General features: G+C 41.8%; 1 protein-coding gene across 5 annotated transcripts in view; it reads right to left on the reverse strand.

Moving 5' to 3' along the window:
• mef2aa (myocyte enhancer factor 2aa) overlaps positions 1–19,295 on the reverse strand; it is a 60,175-nt gene extending 40,880 nt beyond the window's left edge. For 4 of the 5 annotated variants that reach the window (XM_031856602.1, XM_031856576.1, XM_031856610.1 and 1 more), the window contains exon 1: positions 15,874–16,019. The gene's annotated coding sequence lies outside the window, so the exon portion shown is untranslated. Of the gene's footprint in view, positions 1–15,873; positions 16,020–19,117 lie in introns of those variants that run through there. The other variant, XM_031856585.1, reaches the window with a different exon arrangement.
• Between the last annotated feature and the right edge of the window lie 6,501 nt (positions 19,296–25,796).

Raw genomic sequence — 25,796 nt, forward strand, 5'->3', positions numbered from 1 at the left:
TGTTCATTCCCCATTTCATTCACACACACACACACACACACGCACACACGCACACACACACACGCACACACGCACACACACACACACACACACACACACACAGAAACATTGACAGAGTGGTGTTTGAAGAAGAGGGAAATCGGGGGTGTTCAGCTCCCCCAAAGAGATACCTGAGCCACCCTGAAAGCAATAGCAGCGCAAGTTGCAGAAAGTGATGAGTTCATAATATTTCATTGTGTTTGTATAATATTTAAACCTTCAGTGATTTAACTGGAAATAACAGGTTTGCTGGTGAATTCTTTGTGTATTTAAAAAGTAAATGCAATGACAGGAAACAACATTTCTCAAGGAATCTTGATTCTCTCTTTTCTTTTAGGTAATGGAGATTCACTACTTCAGATCACATGACAGTGCCAAGACACTTTTTGTTCACTGCTTTTTGCCGAGCAGCAATGGATGAACTCGACAGACAACTGACCACTGTGGTGATTATACTCTGCAAGAGATAATCTCTTTCTCTGTTTGTATGCAGTAGTATGTGATCTGTGGTAATAGGGGTTTGTACCGTTTGCTTTTTATAGGTGGTTGTAAATAAAGTTGTATTTGTTATCTTTGAATTTTGATGCACTACTTGACAGTTTTCTTCAGTTTTGTCCTTGCGCGCAAGTGTGAACTTGGTGTTGGGTTAGAGGAGCTTATCTGAGGTGGACTAATCTGTAATCATCTGCTGAGACTGGTCTGAATATACAGTACCTACCGCAAGCTGCGTTTGTGAATGTGTTCATCAATGTTACCTGAGCATGAAACTGTACTTCAGAAAGAATCAAGACACTCTCACACATCCTTTCCTCTCTTTATGCAAACGAGCTGTCACAGCAGGACAGTTCAAGTCTAGAGGCATAATAGACTGTGTCATTACATTTCTCAAACACAGATACGAAATGACAAGCTGAGAGGGCCTTCAGACTGCAGGTGTGCCGCACTCCTAGTGTTGTGACTTAGTGTTAGTTGAAAGCTAAAACATTTAGCTGAGAAAACCTAATTTTCAGGATTTTAATTATCACTCCATCTAATGCTGCCATTGCTCATATCCCAACATACTTCATATTACTTTAAATAACGCAATTTTGATCTCCAGAACTAATTGGGAAATGTTCAGCTGGCACCGGTACCCATGATAGACATGTCAGAAGATGGTCAGATTACAAAGGAGAACAATGTCCGCACTGTAGCAGAGTACATGTTTGTGTGTGACACTCTGACTTCTCTTGAGTGTTAGGAGGGGACAGAGTATCTGTTTGTGGCCTAAATCATGTGCTCTGTGTGTGTGTGTGTGTGTGTGTGTCTGTGTGTGTGTGTGAGTGAGAGAGAGAAACGGAGACAAAGAGATAAACATAACTAGAATTACCGCCCTGTGGTTTTATGCCTCTGCCAACCAGTCAAGTTGCAGTTTACATCCATGTCTGTCCAGACTGATATAGTTTATGTAGACTTGGAAAGTAATTTATTAAAAGGAATTAAAGGAGCAGGGTGTAAGATTTTGTGGCATCTAGTGGTGAGGTTGCAGATTGTATCCAACTGAATACCCTTCTGTCACTCCTCCCTTTCCATAGGGAGAACTACGCAGGCCTTCAGAGTTTGTCTGTTCTGGGCTACCGTAGAAACATGGCGGTGCAAAATGGCGGACTCAGTGAAGAGAACCCGCTTCATATATAGATATAAAAAGATCATGCTGAGCTAGCAAAAAAAGATACTTAGTTTTAGGTCATTATACACCAATGAAAAGATAATTATGAATATCACAATCAATCGTTTCCAATAAATCCTGCTAAATCCTTTACACTGTAACTTTAAGTGTATTTTTTGGCAAATTTGAAGTTATCACTACATTGACAGAGAGGAACATGCCGTCTTCACATAGGGACTATTTTTAGAGGAGAGTACAGAGGACCGATAGAGAGCTTCATCACATGTGCAACGACAATCACCTGAAGCTCAATATCAGCGAAAGCATTCGAGCTACCAAAGGAACAGCCTGTCCTGGTTGTCATCCAGGGAGAGTAAGTGAAGAGGGTGATCTCATACTAGTACCTTGGCTCCAAATGTGTTAACATGCTTGGCCAATAAAGCCGATTCTAATTGAACACAAAGTTGTAGCCATGATAGCGGACAATGCTTCAAATATGGATGGTGCTGCAAAGAAGCTTTAAATTCTAAAACGTGGATCCTTCTCTCACATCTTCAACCCAACAGCACTGAAGCTCTATACATTCCCCACAGTTTTAAGCTTAGTGTCATCAATTCAGTATCCAGCCAAATGCGAAATATGGCCACAATCGCTCCTTCTGTTCCTGAGTTATGGCGTTGAATAATGACCATAAAGGTATTTAGCTTCATGTAGCTTTATGATGTCACATTGAATTTGATCTTTGACCTTTTGGATAGAAAATGCCATCCCTTCACCATTGTATCCGATTAGACTATTTGTGTGAAATGTTGTCATGATTAGCATACTCATTCTTGAGTGATGGCCAAAAACCCCCAAAATGTCATCAATTCCCCCTCGAGTTCCAGGTGAATGTTTGAAGAGATGGCCGAAGCATTCTTGAGATATCGCGTACACGACAATGGGACGGACAACCCAAAATCGTAATGCCTCTGGCCACTGCTGTTGGTCATTAAAAGTATAGCCTACAGTGTTCTGTTTCACTCCATTGATTTACAGCAGTAAGCTAACTTGCTCTTTTGTTGTTTTTAACTCTGTGCTGTTTTGTTTTAAGTTTGTGGTTTGCACTTTTATGTGAAACTTCTTTTGCTACCGTTTTGGCCAGGACGCTCTCGAGAAAGAGATATTAAATCTTAACGGTAATAACCTGGTGAAATAAATAAAAACAATTTAGGCATTAGAGCTACTGCTGATACTTCGCTACTTTCTGTCTGTGCTGAACTACAGATGTACTTTAAAGTGAAGGCAGCTGTCAGCCCTTTCTGTGAAACTAGAAGTTTACATGGTTTGCTAACGTTTGAAAATATTTACTCCACAGTTTTTCTAACGGTAGATTTAGACATTTTCTGGCCTTTTCGTTTGGGAGGTCATTTTGCATCTTTGCATGGATGATTTACTTTTTTGTTTACATGTTTACTGAAGCTCGAAAAGCTCAAAAAACATGGACTGACCTTACAGCGAACGTTTAGAAACTGAAATTAAAAAACGGATGAGCTACATTGTCTGACAGGTCAGTTTTGGTCAGGTAAACCAGACGGAGCACCATGTAATCATACCAAGAGGGGCCCTTTCAATGTGGACGCACAGAGGACAACAAGTGCAGCATCAGGTGTGAACATCTCTGCTCACAGCAGCTCAGAGCTATTTGTAATGTCTGTATTCACAACACCAGCAATCCTAAAGCACAAACTGTGTGTACAACATCCATAGACACAACTTGATGGTCTGTCTGTTGTTTTGAGGTTGATAAATTGTATGTGGATCCCTAATTTGTACACACAAAGCAGCACATTGTATAACCGCATCTCCTCACATACTCTTTTAAAAGCCCTTGATATATTACACCTGGTCTGCTTTGATATAAACCAGTCCAGCACTTCTGAAAGTTGCTTATCAGACATTTTTAAGTAACACATATATCGATGTGCAGAGAATATGTCGCCAAAGGAACGACGACATCAGCTTGACAGAGAGCCAATATGACGTGTCCGCACTGGGAGTCCGCGTTGTACTGTACCTTCTGTTAAATAGACTGTCACGCTGTATCCATGGAAGTACCTAAGCATTACAATCATTTCTGACCAGAGCCGATTTGATTCTCCATGACGAGGTGTGAGACTGGTCAAGTGACAGGTGGGTCAGTCCGCCTGCTTCTCCCTTAAGACAGGCCATGGAGAGAGACTGGGAGGCTTGGTGACAGGCCTGGCCCTTTCACAATCAATAAAACATGCTCAATTCCCAGTGTAATTACTGGATCCGGCACATCCTCCTCCCTCTCTGCGTTCAAGCCTGTGCTCACTCCACACAAAGTTGAGGCATTTCTCCCTCAACCGTTGTCCTATATAAATGGCAACGTAAAATGACAGAGTAGATTTATGTTTTCCTAACGAACAAAAACAATGAGGCCTGTGTTATTCCGTATGTTCGTAACAACACTGCATCAACTACACCACACCAGCTCTTTTCCAGTCTACTCATCTCATATAAATATATTAAAAGGTTATCCGAGAATTCATTCTATCTGACTTGTGTCAAAGAAGCAAGCGAGCCGTCACTTCTCTGAAGGTGATGGACAGCAGCCAAAGTCTTGAGCATAGCCGTGACAGTTGCTCTTCCTGTGTGAGGCACTGTTGGCCTCAGTATCCTACCGCAGGCCGTGGGCAGACAAGACTCAACTTCCTGCCCCTCCACTTCCTGTTATTCACGACCCTTTTACTTACCCCTCTGCGGGGGAGTCAGTGGGAGCCTGGTAGGAGATGGAGAGGAGGAAGAAAGGGAGGGACCACCTTGGGGACACCCTTCCCCTCTGATCCTTCCCCTTATTATCGTCCCGACTGAGTCCGAGACTAAACAACAACAGAGGCTCATCTCCTGTGGCTTCACTCTGTGTGCTTATTATGTTTACTGGAAGGATCATTATGCAGGCTGGACGACGTGCACATGCTGCTCTCAGCCGCTCACTTTACAATTAGTAGGCAGAGACCTTTCCTTGTTATTTAAACACTCCACCGGTTGCATAAGAATGAATCACAGCTCTCACAATACTAGTAAATATGCATTGAAACAACACGATTATGAGAGAAGTACATTTCTGATAGGAAGCTGTAATCCGACGTGCATTGATATGGGGATTCTGTGAAGTAATCCATGAAAACGTATTTAAGTGTATCGAACTCAAAGTGTCAACACTGTGGCTCAGTTTCTGATTAGCTTCTGGCAGACTGGAGACATAAAGCGGAGCAGCCTAAATCCACAGTTTTACCGATTTGTTTCAATGGAGCCTTGACACCAGCGCGGTCGGAAATGAAGATCCCCCTCTTTGTTCTCGCTTTCATCAGGAGGTGCTGTACCTGTAAATGGGGCTGTTGGCCTGAGGGGAGTGGAGGCAAGCCAGCCCTCTCACGCTTTCTCTCTCTCGTCTCCTTTTGTGAGAGCGCGCTTATCTCCCTCTCCAGCAGTGAAAAGCAGGATTGTGGCCCCGGCAGCATCACTAGTGTTAATGTCTCCTGATGTTAATCTGACACAAGGCTGATCCCTCAACAACCACTTTCTCCATCCCCTCTTTTCAACCCCCCCCCCCCCCCCCTTCTTTCTTTCTTGCGTTTTCTCATGATTTCTCGCTTTCTTCTTCTTTCTCTCCTTCTTTGAACTCATGTTATACATTCCCTCACCTCAGTTTCCACGGCAACTAATGAGATATAATTAATAAGAGCTATCGCAAGGGCATGCGAACAAAAAAGTGAAAAAAAAGGAGGCTTTGAGAAATGTAAAGAGCGAGGTGGGGCGGTCTGCAAGACATGGACTTGCAGCACTTCCCCTTCCTCTGCAAAGCGTTGCTTGGGGTGACATTTCTCGCACTGGAGAATGATTTTAATAACATTTAAAGGAGAGGGTGAAATGATATGACATGAGTTCCCTGAAGGTGTCGAAAGAAAATCAAAACACATATACCTGGTTTATGGTCAAATTGAAGACAATCGTTTCATAAATTGCTTACAGATTTAAAGCCAATCCATGTCAGAAGGTCGTCAAACATCTTTCTTGTCTTATTTCATGAGGCAATATGTTTCCTCAGAATATTTAATCGGTCTGAACCTAACTCAATCGAGTAAGATGTAAAAATGCATTGTTCAAAGGGAGACGGTGACCTGCACAGTAGGGACAGTGACAAAGACATGCAGTGGGGGCCTGCACTGAAATGGCAGTCGAGCAGACAGCGAGTGGTTAATCTGCCCTGATGACTGGTAGCTCAGTCCAACTCTCCAATGACCCAGCTGTAATCCCACATTGGATCGATGCAAGTTCAAACAATCCTCCATGCTGCTAGCACCTTGCTCGGGCTGGGGGATGGGTGCTGTAAGACAGGGACCCGCAGACGGAAAGCTACTTATCACCTCCGAAATGACATCAAAAGGAAAGAAAACCCCACAGGATGAACCTGCTCTCGCTGAGAAAATGTTTCACTACGATACACAGCCGACTGAATGGAAACGATGTCACTCTTCAGATGAATACCAGACATCTATCCAATCTAAAAAAAATAAAAAATCTGAATGGCGATGAGTGGATATATAACAACCAATAATAAAGGGCATCATGTGCTGACAGCACTACCAGACAGACATCCTCCATCTCACTCTCACAGTACTGTCAGGAGGACTACGCAAGGTGACTTTGACTAAGTGCCTTTGGGGTTTCACGAGAAAACACCATTGACATTACATTAATTTCGTGTCTCTTTTTTAACTGACTTAGTGCCACAGAGCCCTGGATACCACGGAAAAAAAACCCGAAACAGAACATTTTTGCTTCAGCTTCGAGGCAGCTGAGCTCTAGAGGCCAGAAAGACAACAGTGACAAATTGGTGACATGATCAGCTACCAACTTTTTCCTCACTTTATGAGTCGTTTAACAGGGAGGAGACATTCGCTCAGCAGAGCAGGATAAACGTTAGTCAGAAACTTTCCACTGCTCCTCATGTGTGTTTAGGTTTGATAGCAGGTGTGTGTATGGAAAAGAGACAGACAGAAAACAAGAGAGGAAGGGAGGGAGGGTCAGACAGAGAGAGTGGGAGAGAGCGACCAGTATGACTGTGTTAACTATGTGGAAAGATGTAAGGGAAACAAGACTAAAAGAAGCAACCCGCGCCCATCCCATCCCACCTCAGTGGTAGTGTGCGGCAGCGGCGTTGTAACATAATTACTGCTGGGACACTTCTATTCCCAATGATCCATTTGCGTCAGTCAGGTTCTCGAGCTCAGCCAATGAATGGATTCTCAGTTTCTCAAGGATAAAGAGATGACCCTCTCCTAACAGTTATATCCATTTCATGTTGAAAAGCTGCTCTTCTCCTCAAGGTAAATCCCTTGAAAACTTTTTTGAACAAAGAAAATGATAATAACTACCCTGATGCAAGAATAGGGTGATGAATTATGTTTGATAAAAAAAGGAATGCGCTTGATAACTGAGAGATTATAGACATTAAGGTACAGTTGCTATAATGTCCTACTAGCCCTAGTTTGTGCCTCTGGCATTAACATCTGAGCCACAGAGCTAAGCATCCAAGTTTGGGAAAATGAACTACGCAGCAATCTTTGACAAACTAAAAGATTGTTTAACACTTAATGCCGTTCTGAACGTATTATCTCTTATCTCTTTCTTCTAACCCAAGCAAAGGTGGTAGCTGGAAATGACATTATATTTGTAATTAATAATGGTACAGTATATACTAGAGATGTTCCGATACTATTTTTTCCAATAACTGACCTTGCGTATCGGCCAATACCCATCACGAATCCATTACCAGTAGGTTAAAAGCAAAAAAACCAACACATATTATTATTATTCTAACATTGCTATCATGGCTGTATGGCCTGCCTCAGGTTAAACCCTTAGCAAAAGAGGAACAAATAAACACAGTACAGAGCCGGTACTGCGCATGTGCAACTCTAAAAAAGAAAAAGAGACAAAGAAAAAGAAGCGAGATGGTTCACTCGTTAGCTACTTCCATCATCAGCTCCGGAGAAATACAACCGGCGTGTCGGAAGTCGATGCTGGAAGCAGCTAACGAGTGAGCCCTCTCGCTTCTCTCTCATATCTGTTGAGAGTGGCACATGCGATCAGGCGGGGTGTATGGATCGGGTAAAAAGTGACACGTATTGTTGTTGTTCCTATGTAAAAGGAAATGAGCTGATAAATTATACGTGATATCGGATCAATGCATAGACTCCCATACTCACCAATACTTGATACAGCATTTTAGGCTGTATCGCAGGCATTGCCGATACTGGTATCAGAACAACTCTAGCAGCCTATATTCTCCATACTTTTTACCCTTAGAAGTAAATATTAATAAGCCAATCTACAGTATGCCATCTGTAAAATGCAATTGACAGACTGATATCTAACTACTCACTTTATATTAATGCCATCAGTTTAACAAACTATGTCTCTGAGCAAAAGCCCTCCATCACCAACATTCCTTATGACAGTATGTCAGTTTAACAAGCCAAAGTCTTGACATGGCACTTCCTGTGTCACACGTTGCTTGTTACACATCTGAAATCTCGCAGTCCACTATTTCATTACTTTTTGCTGTAAATTGGTGCAGCAGATATCGACAAGAAAGTTCAGTTTTTCTAACACTCACACAAACACACACAAACACACACACACATGGATATATAAAACTAATGAAAGCCTGGTCCTAGAGGTTTATAAATGTGCGCAGCATTAGTGTGGTGCTGTGTGGTCTGATGTGGTGCGATGGCATGTGTCCATTTGCATGGTTGTCTATCATCAGATGGTCTTCTCGCCAGGGAACAATAGTAATGCCAACACCATAGGGAGCTTCAGTCCCCCACCCTCCAAGGATCCCTGCGAGCTGTGTTAAGTGCCATGGCAGCCTTTTGATGTTGCACAGACCGCAAACTCAGAAATGGTAAACAGCGAGGATGAACTGAGATCTTCCTCCAGGGGGAATCCACACTGTAAGGATATTAGGGACGTCATGCATAATGTGTCTCAGCAGCAGCGCATTTACTCGATCTCAACACATCTTTGGAAACACTGTGGATCCAGATTAGACACTGAGATTCCAGATATTCAACTCTCCCCCAGTGTTTGATGATTTAACCAAACAAATACTGAGCGCTGGGGAAAGACAACATTTCTTGGTACACGTAGATGTAGTCCATATGTTTGGGATTATATTTACTATCTGCCTTCAGAGAATTGTCTGCTTTTAATGGGAAAAAAAAATTAAAAAGCTCAGAATAAATATTTGATTTTCTCTCCACATTTTTTATCTTCCACTCGATGCCTCTTTCCCACAGTGTTCCATTACATAAAAGGTTTATGCAATCTGAGCAGTGAGGATGGCCATGAGTCATAACAACAGTGAAAAAAGGCTAGCTGAAGTAGCATTGATTTTTTTCTTACAATTTCATGTTATAGAATTAGGCCGTAATGATCTCACACAGGACTGTTTATTCACACATTTTGTTTCATGTAAAACAATTTACCAATAAAGCAATTACTCATCCATTTCTGAAGATACAGTGTGACACATTCAGGCTTGAAATGTAGAAAAGCTGCATTTGTAAATGTTTGTCATGAGGTTTTTTTCACCTTACTAGGTTTCTGTACGGTCACACTGAGAAGACAGTTTTCATTTTGAATAATGAGGTTCTGCTTTGTGAATGAGGTGTTTAACAGTAATAACAGAGTATCCCTGAAAGCTCTATTTTCAAATGGCGGATGGGATACATGATGTAGACGGCATATCGTAAACTGACTTTAATCTGAAAGATTTTTGTATCTCTATTGACATCAATAAACGGCATTCACTGAGCAAAATAGAAATCTCTGCAGCTACGGCCTACGGTTTCTCCAAAATCAGATGATGTGTGCGAGCTGTCACATGAACACTGAGCGCAAACAGTGTGATAGAGAGAGAGAGGGAGTCCGACAGAGAAAGGGTAAAGAGAGGGAGAGACCCCCACAGGGGCTGCTGCTGCTCGCCTCTCCAGGAATCTTTTCAGTCAAACTGTTTGCTGATAGCCTCTGGTCCTGAACTCAGTTCTGAACACCTCTGTTTGTTGGACCAGTGACAGAGGTTGAGGGGCGGGGGTGGGGGGGGGATCAACAACAACAACAGAGTCTGACATGAATACAGGCTGGCAACAGCTCACTGGTGGAAACACTACGCCGTTCTCAACTAGATCTGCTGCCCACAGTCCGCAGATGGAAAGTGGACTGGGAGAAATGGAGAGGACAGATGGGCAGACGCACAAACAGCGGGCAGACTCAACACCTCACTCACAATCGCAGTCACACTATGGAGAGCTGGGATCTGGAGACTGGAGATGCAATGGCAATACTTTCTGAATCGTCCTTGATTTTAAAAACGCTAATTTTGACTGAATTAGAAACTTTGCGAGAGATTTCAAAACCGTGTCCACTTAAAGAGGGAGGAGGAGCAATGTTGACCCTTTAGGATGCCGTCTTAACTGCACAAGCCTGTAGAAGATACCATGGCTTGTAAAAGTGATACTTGACTAGGCTTACACTTCCCCTAAAGTGGACATGGTGTTATCACCCAGAATCAACACACACACACACACACACACACACACACAACATAAACACAACACACTGTACCTCGGTCGCATGTATAACAGCTTTGATGCTGGTGCTCTGGCTAAAAAAAGAACACGCATGGAGGGTTGCAGTGTTGCCGCTGCTCGAGCTAAGCCCTGCCAGCAGAGAGAGGAAGACAACTTTGAACTACAAGTCAGAGCCCCTGTTGTTGCTGGGGCAGCTTCCAGAGAGCAAAGGGTGCTGCGGGAGATTCTACTTTTCCTCTCAGCAGCTGCTGGGCTTTTAGTCATCGTGCGGAGATGTGACACCGAGGTCTCACAGCTGTATTTACTACACCAGCCACTGGTTAACACTTCTCCGTGGACTCTACTTTTTTGCTAATCTTGCGTAACATAATAGGAGGCTCAATTAAATGGTTCAAATCACTTACTTTAGTGCTTGGTTAGAACGGCGTAAATATCTTCATCTCACAGAGCTTACCAGATTTTGCAGAAAGTTTACTTTGCACATAATTCAATTGTTTGTTCCTGATGCTTCCACTTCCACTTTGATACAAAGCTAGAGAAGATAAATCTCCAGTGAGAGATGATTTTTAAGATCTACTGTAGAACATCAGGCATTCAATACAGTGGGGTATATTAGCAATCATGGGAGATCTTTTGATCTAGTAAATTAGATTATAATATATTCCTTTGATTTATGTTTTTTTTTTTTTTTTCCAGAGTCTCATTAAAATTCACATAAAATGCAACTCAGCAAAGAGATGTCTTTCTTAACTTCCTTTTCAACTATCAGTTTTGCTCTATAGATGATTCAACTTAATATAACCACAGTATTGAGTCACAACATAGTCACTCGCTATTGTTACATCTCCGTGTAGGCAAACGTCTAGTTTCATGGAACAACAACAATCAGAAAACAAGCTTAAAAACAATGACTAACCAAACAACAGGACACACACGTTTTGTTTGTATGCCCTGTAAATGTGGCCAACTCACTCTCGAGATGATGCACAGTGTGATTGCTGTGGTTTTTTTCTTGCACTCCAGAGAGCCAAAACGAGGATGAGGCATCTTACGAGGGTGCTAAATGACTTGACTTCTCTAAGTCACCCCCTTTGCTCCAATGCATGCTTTCACAGTCTTAACCTCCCAAACCACATAGTGTGCATGTGCTATTCTGTCCGCCCGTTACAGAATGTGGCCTGTCAAAACTTAACACAGTTACCAGCAAATGATGGAAGTCAAAAGTAATGGTATGGTGCTTTACAAACAGACGCTAAAAACGCTATAATTAGAGAATACAAGAAAGCAACTACGGTGTTATTTTAGGACGCTACTGTTGCTACGCTGGCTTTGTGACACCATGCCTTTTCTGTACTTGTATTTAGTCACAGTCAGTGTCCAGTATGGATGTGGAGTGAGAGACAGACTAGGGGTCATAGCGGCGAAAGCAGATCAACGGCAGAGTTTAGAGTGCGGCTCCGCTTGAGGATCTTCCTGCTGCTTCTCCTGCGTGTGGTCCCGGTGGAGGAGGTGAAGAGACCTCCGATCGGCCTCGTTTTGGAAGAGCAGGGGGCAACAGGAAAAGACGGTGTGGCCTTAAGCTGCTCTGCCCTGCTCAGCAGCACATGTGCTGAGTGAGCCAAACAGGGTGGCTTAACCACCAGAGGTCTCAGTCAAGGGCAGGACAGTTGAAAGGTCACTGCGAGCAGTCTTGCTATACAAACAGTGCCTCAGCGAGTAACACATTTACCCTCTGAGCTCACCCCGGGCTATTAGAGGGCTTAAACAATACTGAAGACGACCAACAGCCACTAATATTGAGTTATTTAATGTTTTTATTGCAGCATCTATGGCATTTATTTATAGATATTTGGAAAGTAAAAGACTTATTTTGTAAGTATTAACCTGAGTATGAGCTCTTTTGAATTGACTCAATTATATTTAAAGCTGTATTCAAATGTAAACACTGTATTTTAATGGTTAAGTGAACAGTTCCTTAACGTAGAATCAACCACCCCATGTAAAACGGTAAGTAGTATTTAGCAAGTTGATGTTGTCTGACACCCAGTGCTAGTTCTCAAGCAGACCCACGGCTCATGATCACAGCACATGAAGATGTTGTTTAACACAGGCAGCACATGCAAACACAGGAGCTAAAGCCAGGACCTCTTGGCAGTGAGGTACTCGTGATAACCAAGGCCCACAGTGACCTATATAACATTAAGCAAACACAGAGAGGAAAAAAGGTTTTATTAAAAATGTGTCTCTGGACTTGAAAGTGATCTGAAGTTTTCTGCTTTAAATGTACAGTTGAGGGCTGATTAATAGTTTTCTGTACACCAACTGCCTGCTATCTGTTCACAAAAGTCTTTTCCCTTTAGTCTACAGGGGGACAGTCTACAGTTAACTGCGGTCAAAAACATTATCTGCCAGGCTCAAGATTCTGCATCCAACCTCCAGGTCTCACAGGAAAACGCTGGAATCTCCATATTGATGATAGAGCTCCAATAAACACTTAATCATGTTACTAAGATGCTGAGTGATCCTAATTTTCTTTTTTTACAAAACACCAGTTTTTAAAGTAAGTGCACAAAGAAAAATGAAAAAAAAAATTATTTATTTAAGAGTCTCCAAACACCTCAGTAGTGCCTTTGAACTCATGCAACCTTTCTGATGTTTCAGCTCCTGAAAAGATCTGGATCATCTACCCAGAGACTATTTAATGTTCACATTCTTCACCAGAAAAGTCAACAGCACACAATGCTCACTTTAAGATAACAATCCATAGTATTTAAATGAAGCCAAAAGATTCACAATCATGTTAAAGTTATAAAGAAAACAATGGTTTTATCCATAATCGCTAGATTAGAGCAACATTTGCAGTATAAAAGAACATCTTGGCTCACCAAACAATGACAGAAACACTATCCTCTTTATTGGACCAAGAATGTTCGGCTTCTATTTCTTATTTGTCACTTGATACATCCTTGGCTTTCAGCTTTCTGGTGTTTTTGTCCTCCTTGGAAAAATGTCCTGGGAGGAGGAGAGTGGAGGAGATAGACTATCACTCAGTGATTCAGAGGCATCGTGTAAACGCCAGCATTCTCTTTCTGACAACCAGCGTTAATTGCAGATCCGACTCGCCCACACACTCCACATTTCTCCTGGAAGGAGAAGCTGAGACACCGAGATTGAAGTGGGATGAGGAGTGCAGTAAAAGATGCTGCAGCTGCCCGTTCCTCACACCGTAGCCACCTCTCATTTCTCCCTTTCCACCGAGAACTTGTGCTGAGACGCTAACGCGCACTTACTCACATTTACAGAGACATGCCGGGGCACACAAACATAACATGTAACAAGGCTAAAGCATTTAATAAACAGTGGTAGTCATCGTGTAAGATCCTCCGTCCATTTCACTTAATCGCCACGTCGTTGATTAAATGATACAGGGTGGAATCTAATAGATGTTTTATCAAACCTTTGTGTGTGTGTGTGTGTGTTTGCGTAATGGCAAAGGTAGAACATTTGGGCTCTCTGAGGTTAGAGCAACAGTTCACTGAGAGACATTTGTGATGGCTCTCCCTGCGCCTGCCTTCACACGCATCATATTCAGTCCTTTGACTAATACACAACATAAATTGGTCAAATGATATTCATTTCAGCAGCGCTGATAGAATCCCTCATCCACACATTAGACATAAGAGCTCACGTGATGTGGATCATGAGCAACAAGGCCCATTACTGGCGGGGCCAGGGGCAGTACAGAAGCTAATGACTGCAGATTGAAGGGTGTTATACTGCTTTGCTTTAGAAATCAAAGGCAACCAGCTGGTATGGTAATGTACACGCCGTCAGAACAGCGGTAACAGTAAATGGACAGTGAAAGATACAAGCATCCTTTAATAGTGCTGCAAAAACTCATGTCCCTGGAGAATTACTTTCACGATAAAATGTGTCACTGGATCGCCCTGGTAACTGTGGGATATATAGTAAAATATTTACTACTGGGGTAAAAGGCAAAGACATCATTTTTATATTATAATAATAAGAATAAACAATAGACTGGATATACAGCTTCTATGGATGCTGATTGCAGTTTGGATTTACCGATCTACAAAATATACTGTATTTCATCTGTACAGGAACACCAAACACACTTTACGAGTTGACACATGTCAGACAACCAAACAATTTCCAAAGTAAGAATTAACTTGTAAAGGAGAAGTGAATAGAGCACAATTTCAGGTTATGATAGCTGTATTTTCTGCTACAACTGAATATAGTGTTCTACTTCGGTACAATATTAATGAGATGTGCACAGTGTACGCATACACTAGAAAACATTTGAGAAGGTCGGGTTACTGATGGCCACTGCCCACTCTGGCGAGGGGTTAAGGTCACAAGAGTCCCACAGATTCAAAGATCCTCTCTCACAAGCTCTGTGACCAGGCTGACCGTACAGCTTATCTGAAATGTACTGTCCCACAGTCTGTCACTTTAAAAATAAAAATAAGTCTATCAATACAATAATAAGCTCCAAAATATGTCACATGTATTCACCCGAGTAGGAACATTTCAGCTGAGCTTATTTTAACCCTCATCATCTCTTCAATAAACTAATGACTGAGAGGTTTACCTTATAATCAGGAACTATACTATCAGGTATAAGCGCCTGATTCACTGTGTATCATGGTAAATTGCCAGAATAAAATGAATTTAGGCTTGATGTCATGCAGCTAATTGTGCTGATACAGACACCACCGGTAACAACATGTTTGGCAATAAGCAAGTGTAGCGATGTCACCGCGCACCATCTAGATTTCAGTACAAATAATGTCAAGCAATGATCAAAGCTGACAAAGCGCCAACATTCTAAAACTCTAAATATAATACAAAATATGTGCTACATTTGAAGTATGTTGGCAACGTTTACGTTTTTAGAAGTTTCAATTCAGACTTCAACTTCTACTACTGTGAACCGTAGCCTGCTCTCGTTGTGATGGATCAACGGTGTTATTATAGACACATTGATTACTATTTTATCCAAACGACGCGCATGTTTTACAAAGTTACAGTTTGACAATCCGCACTTTCGATCCCAGGATTACACGCGAGGCAGTTGTAAGACTCATACCTCCCGACTGGACCATCTTTAAGGATCGACAGTTAGGCTTATCACCGGCGTATTACTGTTGACAATGATTCCTGTAAAAGTTTCTCGCAATTGACTGATATCAACAGCGCGCGCGCGCGTCTGACTGCGCCCTTTACGCACACACACACACACACACACACACACACACACACACACACACACTTGGACGTATTACGTTTAACCTAACTGATAATTCAACATGACTGATGTTAAGTGCGACGGAATTGAAATCTGTAGCCTGTCTCACATTCCCCTCGTTCCCCGGAGAAGACAGATAACGTCTCCGTCTCCCAAATCCTCTCTACGTCTCCCTCTTGCGCTCCTCTACTCTCACTCACTGTAGCGCTGCCACACTCAGCAACATTGTTTCTATTTCCGTTACTCACCTTTACTCCAAACTCAGTCGCCGTGTATAGACACTCTATATCGGTGGCTCCAGTGGATAAACGTAATTTCAGTTCACATTTACACGCTGCCTGCTATTTTGGGGGGAGCTGACAAACTCAGAAAAAGCCAGTCTCCCTCTTGTGAGCGAGAGACTCCTCCCCTTACATGACGAACTGCGTCTCTCTCTCTCTCTCTCTCTCTCTCTCTCTCTCTCTCTCTCTCTCTCTCAAACCACCGTCAAAACATTAGAATAAGTAGTACAAATGTAAATAAAAACGTAAAAAAACGCAAATAAAGTGAAAATGAATCTGAGCCATGTCAGTTTACTGTTTATAGCATTTATAATATAGATGCTACATTGTTTTTTAATGCATTGCTGTTGTTTGACTCGTGTCATAATACTTATAACAACAACTTTGTTCCAGACAGCCTCGAGGACGAGTCAGTTACAACATAAAACAGGCTCAACTTTGACCAAAAGAACTAACGAAAACCAAATACACAATTAAATCAAACACAATAATTACTGAAGTAAAATATGTTTTCTTTAAGACTGACTTAACATTAGGACAACTACTTTCCCAAATTACTCGGCTTGGACTCATCACATTAGACACATTTGACGTCACATCTCTAAGACAACAGCAATGGAATTTGGTTTAAAGGGCACGTCCCATAGCCAATAAGAATCTTCGGCATCTGTTGAGCAGCCAATTAGAGGAGTGAGGCGGGACCTGGATGACTCGCACATGAGCATCTCACGTGTACGTGCAGGATAAGAGGAAGTGGAGTGCTTGGCTCACTGGACTGTTTACGCTGGCGTTTGGAAGCAGGTGCGATAGAAATTGAGCACAATTATCATCCTCTGCTTCAGTTATGTATTTAATATGAATGGGAGGCACGTGTGGCCAGGTTTAGATAGAGTAACTACATGCACATGGACACATTTTATAAATACATTTGGCAGTTCAAAGCCATGTCAAGTTAATAGGGCTACCCCTTTCACATAGGTACATTTATTACAGTTTATTCGAGTATTATTCATTTTCTGCTACTTTACACTTCTACTCCACTAAATTTTACAAGTACATTTTGTACTTTTATCTGATATCATAGTTACTGTAGTTTAAGATTGTATGTATATAAAACCAGAATCATTTTTGTACAAATCTCTATAACAAACACAAATGTGGTAATTTTACCTCCATAATGAGGATTTTTCCTCTTGATAGTTTAAGTAGCCTTCATGTTGCATACAATTTTTATGTTCATTCAACTAAAATTCTAATTACAGGGCTTTAACTTATAATGCAGTATCTTCACTTTGGGATATTGCTACTTTTACTTGAACAAAGGATCTGAATCCTCTGCTTCCACACCTGCTATCACATGGGAGTCAGATGAATTACACATGTTGCACAAATGTTTAACTCATCATCTCAAAGGCATGTCATGTTGCTTTTGAATGACAGCTTCCATATCATACGACTTCTCTTTCTATGATTTAGAAATAGCAGCCAAAGCAATCTGGTGTCCCTGAAACCAGAATCAGGGACTTGATGGCACCATTGCCCTGGCAGAGGAGTAAAACAGTGTGTGATTATTTTAGCATCCTCCTCTAATGGCATCCTGTTATATTACACTGCATACTCACTAATGAAGGGAAGGAGTTTTCACAAAGCATGGCTCCTGCTGTATGGAGCTCATTTGTATTAGTCTAGTATAGCTTGGTCCCTGGTGTATTGTGCTACCTTTTTCACCAGTTAGTCCCAGTCCCATAGGAAAAGTCTTCCTCCTCTTCAGGGCTCAAGGCCAAGGAGTCAGAACTGTCCTTAATGGATTTTAATACCTGTCCAACACAGTTCCTGCATTCCTTTACCACGTGTGTATGTGTGCGTGTGTTAAATTCACAATTCACAAATCAGAAGCTGGAGTTTAAAAATCGATTGCTTGAAGTTTATTAAATGTAATCTGCATAATCCTGCTCCTGGCTTTTAGTCATGCACCGGTTCACGTTAAACGAGGGCATGCTTTATTGCCACATGAGGCGATGTGGGCTGACTCTTCCTGCAGTTTACGCGAGCCTTGGACCACTTTTGCTTTTCCGTGCAAACACAGGCTCCAAAAGCAAAACTACCACCTGGCAGAATTTTTAACAGGCCAGTGGAGATATAAGAGTCTACTCGTCCATTACAATCTCTGCCAGTTGAGGATAATTGCATATTACATGTAATCACACATGCATGCCCATTCAAAGTAAAAGAATCGAGACTTATGCTAAACCAGAAGGGCACCGTTATTGTTCCCATGGTGGCCACAGTGATGCTTGATTAGTAGTACTCCCTTCTGCTTCTCACACCCACATCAGCTACATTGTATTACAATACACTACTTTTTAATTGTTTGTTGGGCAGCTTTTTTGTTGTTGAAATTCCCATCACACCTTGACAGCATTTATTGAATCAAATGCTCTGACAAACAAAGAAAATAAAATCCAGCCTTTGTTGCTGTCGCAGGACTGTAAAAGCTCGTACAATAATTTCATTTGGCCCAAATGTAATGATTGGACAGGCTTCATACCCGTCTACCTACCTGCCTAAAATCTGTAAATTGTTTCCCGTCTTCTTAAAGTATTTAGTCCAAAAGTGAAAGCCTGTTAGCAATATTGCATTATTTAAGAACACAAAATATTTTTAATTTTTTATAAAAAATATTTTGACAGCATGTTGCTCACATTTTATCGTCATGCATGGTATTCTGCACTTTCCTCTGCATTGTGAGCAACAATAGTCACAACAACAAAGAATTAGCCGGCCCCAGCTGTTTTCTTGGAGTGTTTTCAATCAGTAAAGTTTCTGCTGTGCGGTGGTTCTTAGTGAGTTCACGCTGATGCCAACTGACAGTGTGGATCCAAATTGCTCTCAGCATCTCCTTCAGCAGCAGTTTTGTTTCAACATACACCCCTGCCTCCCATCTTCCCAAAATGATGCCAGCAACAAAGACGTGATGAGAGCAAAAAATACAAACAACACTAAGGTAGTGATTTACATGATCAGCTCATTAAGTTCCACCTCAACATGACTCTTACAGTATATGTGGTGGGATAATTTCTCAAATCCACATAATCACACAAAGGATACTATCTTGTAGATTCACTATAAACAAGAATGACAGTAGAGTTAATTGGCATCACAGTTCCATGATGTGCAAGGTGTCAAGACCTGTCCTGACACCTAGTCTCACCTGTTTGCCGTTGTTGTTCACAGAACCTGCTGTTTCAATCAAGAAACAACAAGTTTCTGTCTCTCTTCCTTTCTTTCTGTCTACAACACTTCCTCTTCTTTCGGCTGCCTTTGTTTCAGTCTGTCCATTGATTTACCTCAAAGCCAGACCAGCTGGCTTTGGATGCTTCCCTCAGAGACCTAAGAGGCCCGTCTAAACACGCTGTTCCTCCGCTTGTCCCTTGGTCTCTCTGTAGGCGGAGAGCAAGAGGGGGGGGGCAGTGGTTTGAAAGGTAGGACCCCAGATGGACATAGATATGTCGGGCATGCGTTGTGTGGCGGGGCTTGGCTCGGCGCTCTCTGGACCAGCCACAGCTGTCAGTCATAACTCCAGAAAGTGTTGAATATTTTTCCTTCCTCCCACAGAAAGCTGGCAGTAAAAGGAATTTGTGTTGGTTCATAGTAAAATAAATCTTCATAATGGAAGGTATTATCATGTAGATTACACTGTTTTTAAACTTTATCAAATGTCCATGTGAGGTAGATTGTCTTTTTTTTTAAATTATAGGTGAAAATGTGTTGTGTATGACATAGTAAGTGATGCATTTCAACAAGTTACATGCCAAATAACCGTTTGTTCCAGCAGGGCTTTGATGCACGACAGCTGGCATTTCCAACATTGCACCAGACCACAAATAGACCCAGACACTCTTTCTCTCCAATTAAAAAAGGGACTAAAACAGTCGTCTCATGCAACGAGCTTTATTAGGCTATATAAGTCAAGTTTGATCTACAATACGATAGCGGGGAAAGAAATAGATGTTTATTTTGTAAATGAGTAAAGCACAAACAGATCACTGAGTCACACAACTTTCTGAGACAGCAGTCTGACCACCGAGCTCCGAAATAACAATTCATTATCTGAAGCTCATTAAAACAGCCTTTCTGAAAAGCCCTCAACACTTCTCACCAATCCCTGCTCCTCCACCCGCTGCACACTACACATCCAGTCTTGGGACAAACACTGCCAACAAATGCCATACTGCGGTCTCAGTGACTTTTCAGATCACGACTCTGAAATATAAAGTTACCCATTACATACTCTGCAGTGTGAGTTCCCTACATAAGCACCAGTTTATTTAACAAATCTGCAAGTAGTGGTTAAAATACATTAATACAAAAGTATTACAAATCTAGAAGGGTACAGTAAAGTACTTAAAAATGTGTTAAATAATTTAATTGATGGTTTTAAAGTGCTAAAACTCTCTGTCCACAGTCATTATAATCATATTGATGGCACAAAACTTTTCCAACAAAGTCATATCTGAGGAGAACTCAGCAATATGTTGGATAATCAAGATCGAGATCTAATAATACTCCATGTCTCACAGTTTGGATCTCTTCTCTCTTTACCCACTGTAATTAAAAGTAACCGATAGCACAGAATAGCGTTCAACTGTTAATGTGAGCGAATGACACTTGAAATGAAAACCCTCATGATGTCAGTTTGCAGATAACACAGAGCTATGAGATCTCCAGTGAATGTGGGCCAGAAGAGAAACGTCCAGTTAGCTTTTGTGGTCAACTGCAGACAAATGTTCTTTGCAAATCGAGGCAATGCAGTTGCAGTGTATTTGTTATTCAGGTTTAATGATAGACACGACTCCTCAAATGTTCTGTGGTGTTTTTCATCTTGTTTATATCTCACTTCTGTACAACTTTGACACGCTGCAGTAGGTTTTGTTGAGCGTCTGCGCTCTTCCTGAGGCAGAGAACGACAGCACAAAGGTCCTTATGATGAGTTGATGATCTCTCTTGAGATTACCAGTCTCTTGGGTTGCTTAAAGTATTCTTCTCTGTTTATCACACTGCTGAATGCTCATCAACTGCAAGGTGGAGCAGTTTGCTTGATGAGCCCCCTGCTTTTCCTGCAGATGTACAGAGATCCGCTCTTTAATTATCTCCAATATTCACATGAGCCTATAGCTCCATTTATACAATTTAGTCTCCGCCGTACTGAGCTCATTAAAAATTCAACAAGGTCAGGAATGAAACTGCTCTTACCATTATTCATTTTGTCCCTAATTTCAAGTATTATTTAATTAATCACCTGAAATTACTCAAATAATTCACAATGTCAGAAGTTGCTGGGAGATATTAGAGTTTTTCATACTTACAAACACACATTGCTTTTGTGAGAAAAATGGAACAAGACACTTTCTCTAATTTCCTCCTTTTTTTTAAGTAAGAGCCATCTGTAAATGTCTGTGATTACACTTATTAAAAAAGAAAAAGAACATCCATGATGCCTTTTCTGTCTTTTAAGGGATAAAACGTTGATGTTCTATGAGGCATAAGGATCATTATGCATTTCACTGTTGGCTAATTTCACAGATTTTCTGACAATGATTGCATCATAGGCAAAAACCTTGTTTTGTGTGTGTGTGTGTGTGCGTGTGTGTGCGTGTGTGTGTGTGCTCGTGTGTGGGATTTTCTGACATCCCCAAAGCCAGTCAGCAGGTGCCATCACTTCTCATTCCCACCATTTACAGTGTAAAGACATGTTGAGGATGAGCAGGATCAAGGGAGACTGCCAAAGGGAATGTGTGGGAGAAACCACTCTATAATTTCTGTCTTTCAGCCAGTTGTTCTTGGCATTTTAGCAACAATTTCACATCAAGCTAATGCTACTGTAATTCAGTTTGTCAGACTATATATCATGAAAGCTAAATGTATCTGAATATACTGTTACTGTTCACCTGTAGGCAGTATTTACAAAAAACAAGGTGTTTTTCACTGTAATCCAAATAATGCTTTTCTTTTTTTTCACGTTAGATCTTTTTATCCGATAGGTGGCACACTGATGAGGCCTAATAGAAAATACAGTAGTTCCAACTTTCTTCGAAACACCTCATCCAAACTTTTGTTTTTGCTGTCATGTTCTCTGAATGGCTTCTATGCCGCTGCCGTTGAAGACAAGCACAATATTAAATGCATATTCCCTCACAATGCTCCATCACTGCCCGGTTGATTTCTAAAAACCTACCATATCACACAATTGTAGGTAGTAGGTGCCCATTTCTCACTAAGCGTTATGATTCATACCAGCGCATAGAGCAGCTATCCAAGTCTAATCCACGAGAGATAATTTGGTATTCATGTTTTACAAATGTGCTTGAGAAAAATCCCTAAATCTTTTTGGCAAGTGCAGTCGAGAAAGTCGTGCAAGCATGTCATCCGCCATGAAAAGGCAACGGGATGGTTGAGTAAAGCGGGGCTTTGTCTCCTGACTTCAGCCTGAAAGACACTGCCATCATCAGCTTTCTTTGTAGCAGACTTTGTCTTTCCAGTATTTCACTGGTTTCTCAAAGGTAAATAGAGGCTTGACTCAGTGGGGCACATGCAGTTTTCCTACAACAGGTAATAAATTTGCGTGTCAGGTCTGCGCGTCACAGATTAAACATGCTTTGTTTGGGATGATTTATGAGTGCGATGTCGTGCTGGGTGCACTTGGCTGTGAGGTGCTGAGGGTTTGATGGTGGTGAGGGGGTAGAAGGTGGGGCGGCGGGTTGGTGAGTGTCAGATTTGACTTACAGGAAGACTGATCTGTAGCTGCTCCGAGGGTGCCCACTGCAACACACACCTCTGTCATTAATCACACACAGACTCGGAGTACAGAGCGCTTTGTCTTCTCCTCCTCTCACACCAGTGCTACAGGCTGTCACCATCCTGAGAAAAGCTTCAGGACAACTATCACGAAGTAAGAGAAACTGCTGGTGCCTCTCTGAAACTACAGGGTATGTATGTATTCCCACAGAGAAGTTGCAACACAAAACCAGGACGCGTCACTCATTTTCCTCTATGGTAGCTCTGGCATGCCAGTATCGCTGCAGTCACGGGAGGAAAAAAGCTATAAAAACCAAAAGATCCTAAACCTGCGTATGAGTAGCTGCATAGATGGGTTGTGGTTTTTATCTAGACATTGTCTGACTATAATAGGCGCAACTCTTGTTCTCTTCCTCCTTCAGAGAAGGTTACCTGGATATACAGGATTAAGATCATTCACTATCCTTACTAAGAAACGGCTGATTCAGCAAGCAGTGCAGCTAAAAGCATGTTGACTTATAATCCAAATACAGCTGACCGCTGATGCCCCACTTTCTACTGATCTCACACACTCCTTCTAGCTGGAGCTTGAGGTAATTAATCACAGCAGTAGCATTAAATTAGAGATTGTATTTCAGTGTGATTAGGTGACTCTTGACTTATAGCTGAACTTTAACAAACTAGAATTACCGACTCCTGGTTGTTTGCCTCCGCCAACCAGTCATGTTGCAGTTTACATCCATGTCTGTCTGAAATGTCATCACTTCATTAGTTCATCCTATTAGTCATGAAGAATTGACCGGACGGACGGACAGATAACCCGAAAACATAATGCCTCTGGCCACAACTGTCGCCGGCAAGGAGGCATCAAAACATTATTGCCATTAGATTGCATTCATTTGGCTGATGCTTTAGCCCAAAGAAACATACAATATGTGCATTTAACCTCCATGGGAACAATGGGTATGCAGCCCTTCCAAACAAACAACTAAATGTTTGTCCCTACATGATCTCAAATATTGTTGACCTGTAGCAAAAGTTCATCAAGTCCTTGTCTAATACAAAAAAAATCCCTGGTTTTCATGGACTTAATAGGAATAACTAGCAATACTGTGGCAAGAGGAAAATACTTTTTATGAGACCAGAGAGGTCAAATAAAGGTAATACACAAAGGAGATAAACCTGTTATTGTGTACAGTAATGGCGAGGGCACAGAAAGAGCACAAATAGTAGAGGCAAAAAGGACATACAGGCTCCTAAGTCCTAATAAAAAAATGTATTCAGAAAAGAGGCAAAGCAGAAAGCAAAGTAAAGCATGAAACAACAACCTACAAGTTATGCAGTACATACTCTGATCTAAAGCGTCTGCATGAACCCGTTTTCTCTGTGCATGTCAATGTAACCTCTGCTCCCTGAAACTGTGAATTTGTTTACATCAAAATATATATTTTCCTCACACTAAAATATGGGCTAAAATGTGCCGTCTACCCTAGGCATCTCATAAACAGTTCATTTCTAAATGTAAACCTAGGTGGTCAGGAAGGGGAATAACGATCTGTCAAAATAGAGCTCAGGTCCACAAAGCCTGCTTTCAGTGTGCAGGGCCAGATATGTGAAGTATATAATTGCATGCACTGTTTAACATTTATTACATTCAGTACACCATTGCGGTTTGTTTATCGTAACATGCCAGGCAAACAGAGTTAATGTGTGCCAAAGCAAATATTTGCAGCACTATATCAAATTCAGCCAACAAATTAAGGATATCAGAGAGGCCAAATAGGGTCGTGTTTGAAATAACAGAGTTGTTAGGCCATCCGCTGTTCCATACACAGATTGCCCTATCACGCGATTTGCTGAAGTGTTTGCACACAGAGCTTTGCCGCCTGCGGGCTTATATATCACACTGTGCCTTATTAAGAGCTTTAACAAAATCTGGCTCTCACTAGCCCCCCTTCGTCACCAGTCTGAGGGCAGCCGTCTTCAGGACCTCGGTTTGTACACAGTCCCGTCTGAACGCCTGGACGCCTAGTCCCCCCTAAACAGTTTGGGGCAGTGTACATGTGCTCGACAGATAAAAGGCGAGAATGGAGATATTATGGCGGCGCTGTATAAACTCATAGCAGAATTGGTCTGAAGTGATTACGTTTTTTCCTGTAACTGGTGTAGGAGATCAGACACATTCAGCTTTATCGGATGTCATGCCTCGACATGATTCAATTTTATCTTTCAACATATTGTACTGCCGATTTAGATGTGCAACACAAAATCCTTCACATTATTCCAATAAAATTCAAAACGCTATTTTTTCCCCTCTGAAAATGTAATTTACAACCACACATTACTTTTGAACAAGTTCTGATAACCATGAAGAGAGCATGGTAATGGACTCATGGCACAAGTTCAGCTGTCAGACAGACTAGCCATTTACTTTCATGCAAAAGTAATGAGCAATGAACCCACGCATTGATCATCTCCAGCTGCATGCTGACCCGCTGAAATGACTTCACTGTAATCGTTGAATGTTATGATGTATTCTGGGTGTAGCCTAGCTGTGTCCTATTCCTTCAGTCACCAAAATAGAGGACTCCATTTTATTATAGCATGCTGGGAATTCCCCTCCATTTCCTCAAGCTCTTGACCTCCCACTCTCCATTGTATGTGTGAAGAGAGGGTCTGGAGCTCTACCAGGCTGACAGATCGGCTCGTTGTGCCCTCTGCTGCTCCGTCTGCACTGCGGCTCCATTGTTCTGCCCACTCAGGCCGAGCCGCGGGGCAACTCCTCACCATTGTGTCTGACAGACCTGCAACCCGATACCATGGCAGCAGGCGCCTGCCTCCGTCCCTTTGGGACACTGATGCAGAATGTGCATGTGTGCGCGAGTACAAGTTTTGATCAAATGTACTCAAACAACATTTGTGGTTATAACATAACGATAAGGAAAGTGTAAATAACGTAAATATGTTAACTATAATGAGGGGCTTTTATCAATCAGAACAATGCAAGTAGTTCACTGTCACACGAGAGAAAATAACATGATCCAAGGTGCCGCAGGCAGAGGCGCAAACCTGGGACTATGTAGGAAGTATGTTTA

This window comes from Anarrhichthys ocellatus, unplaced genomic scaffold, assembly GCF_004355925.1.
Source record: "Anarrhichthys ocellatus isolate YVR2014 unplaced genomic scaffold, GSC_Weel_1.0 scaffold2, whole genome shotgun sequence".
In the NCBI taxonomy this organism is placed as follows: Eukaryota; Metazoa; Chordata; class Actinopteri; order Perciformes; family Anarhichadidae; genus Anarrhichthys; species Anarrhichthys ocellatus.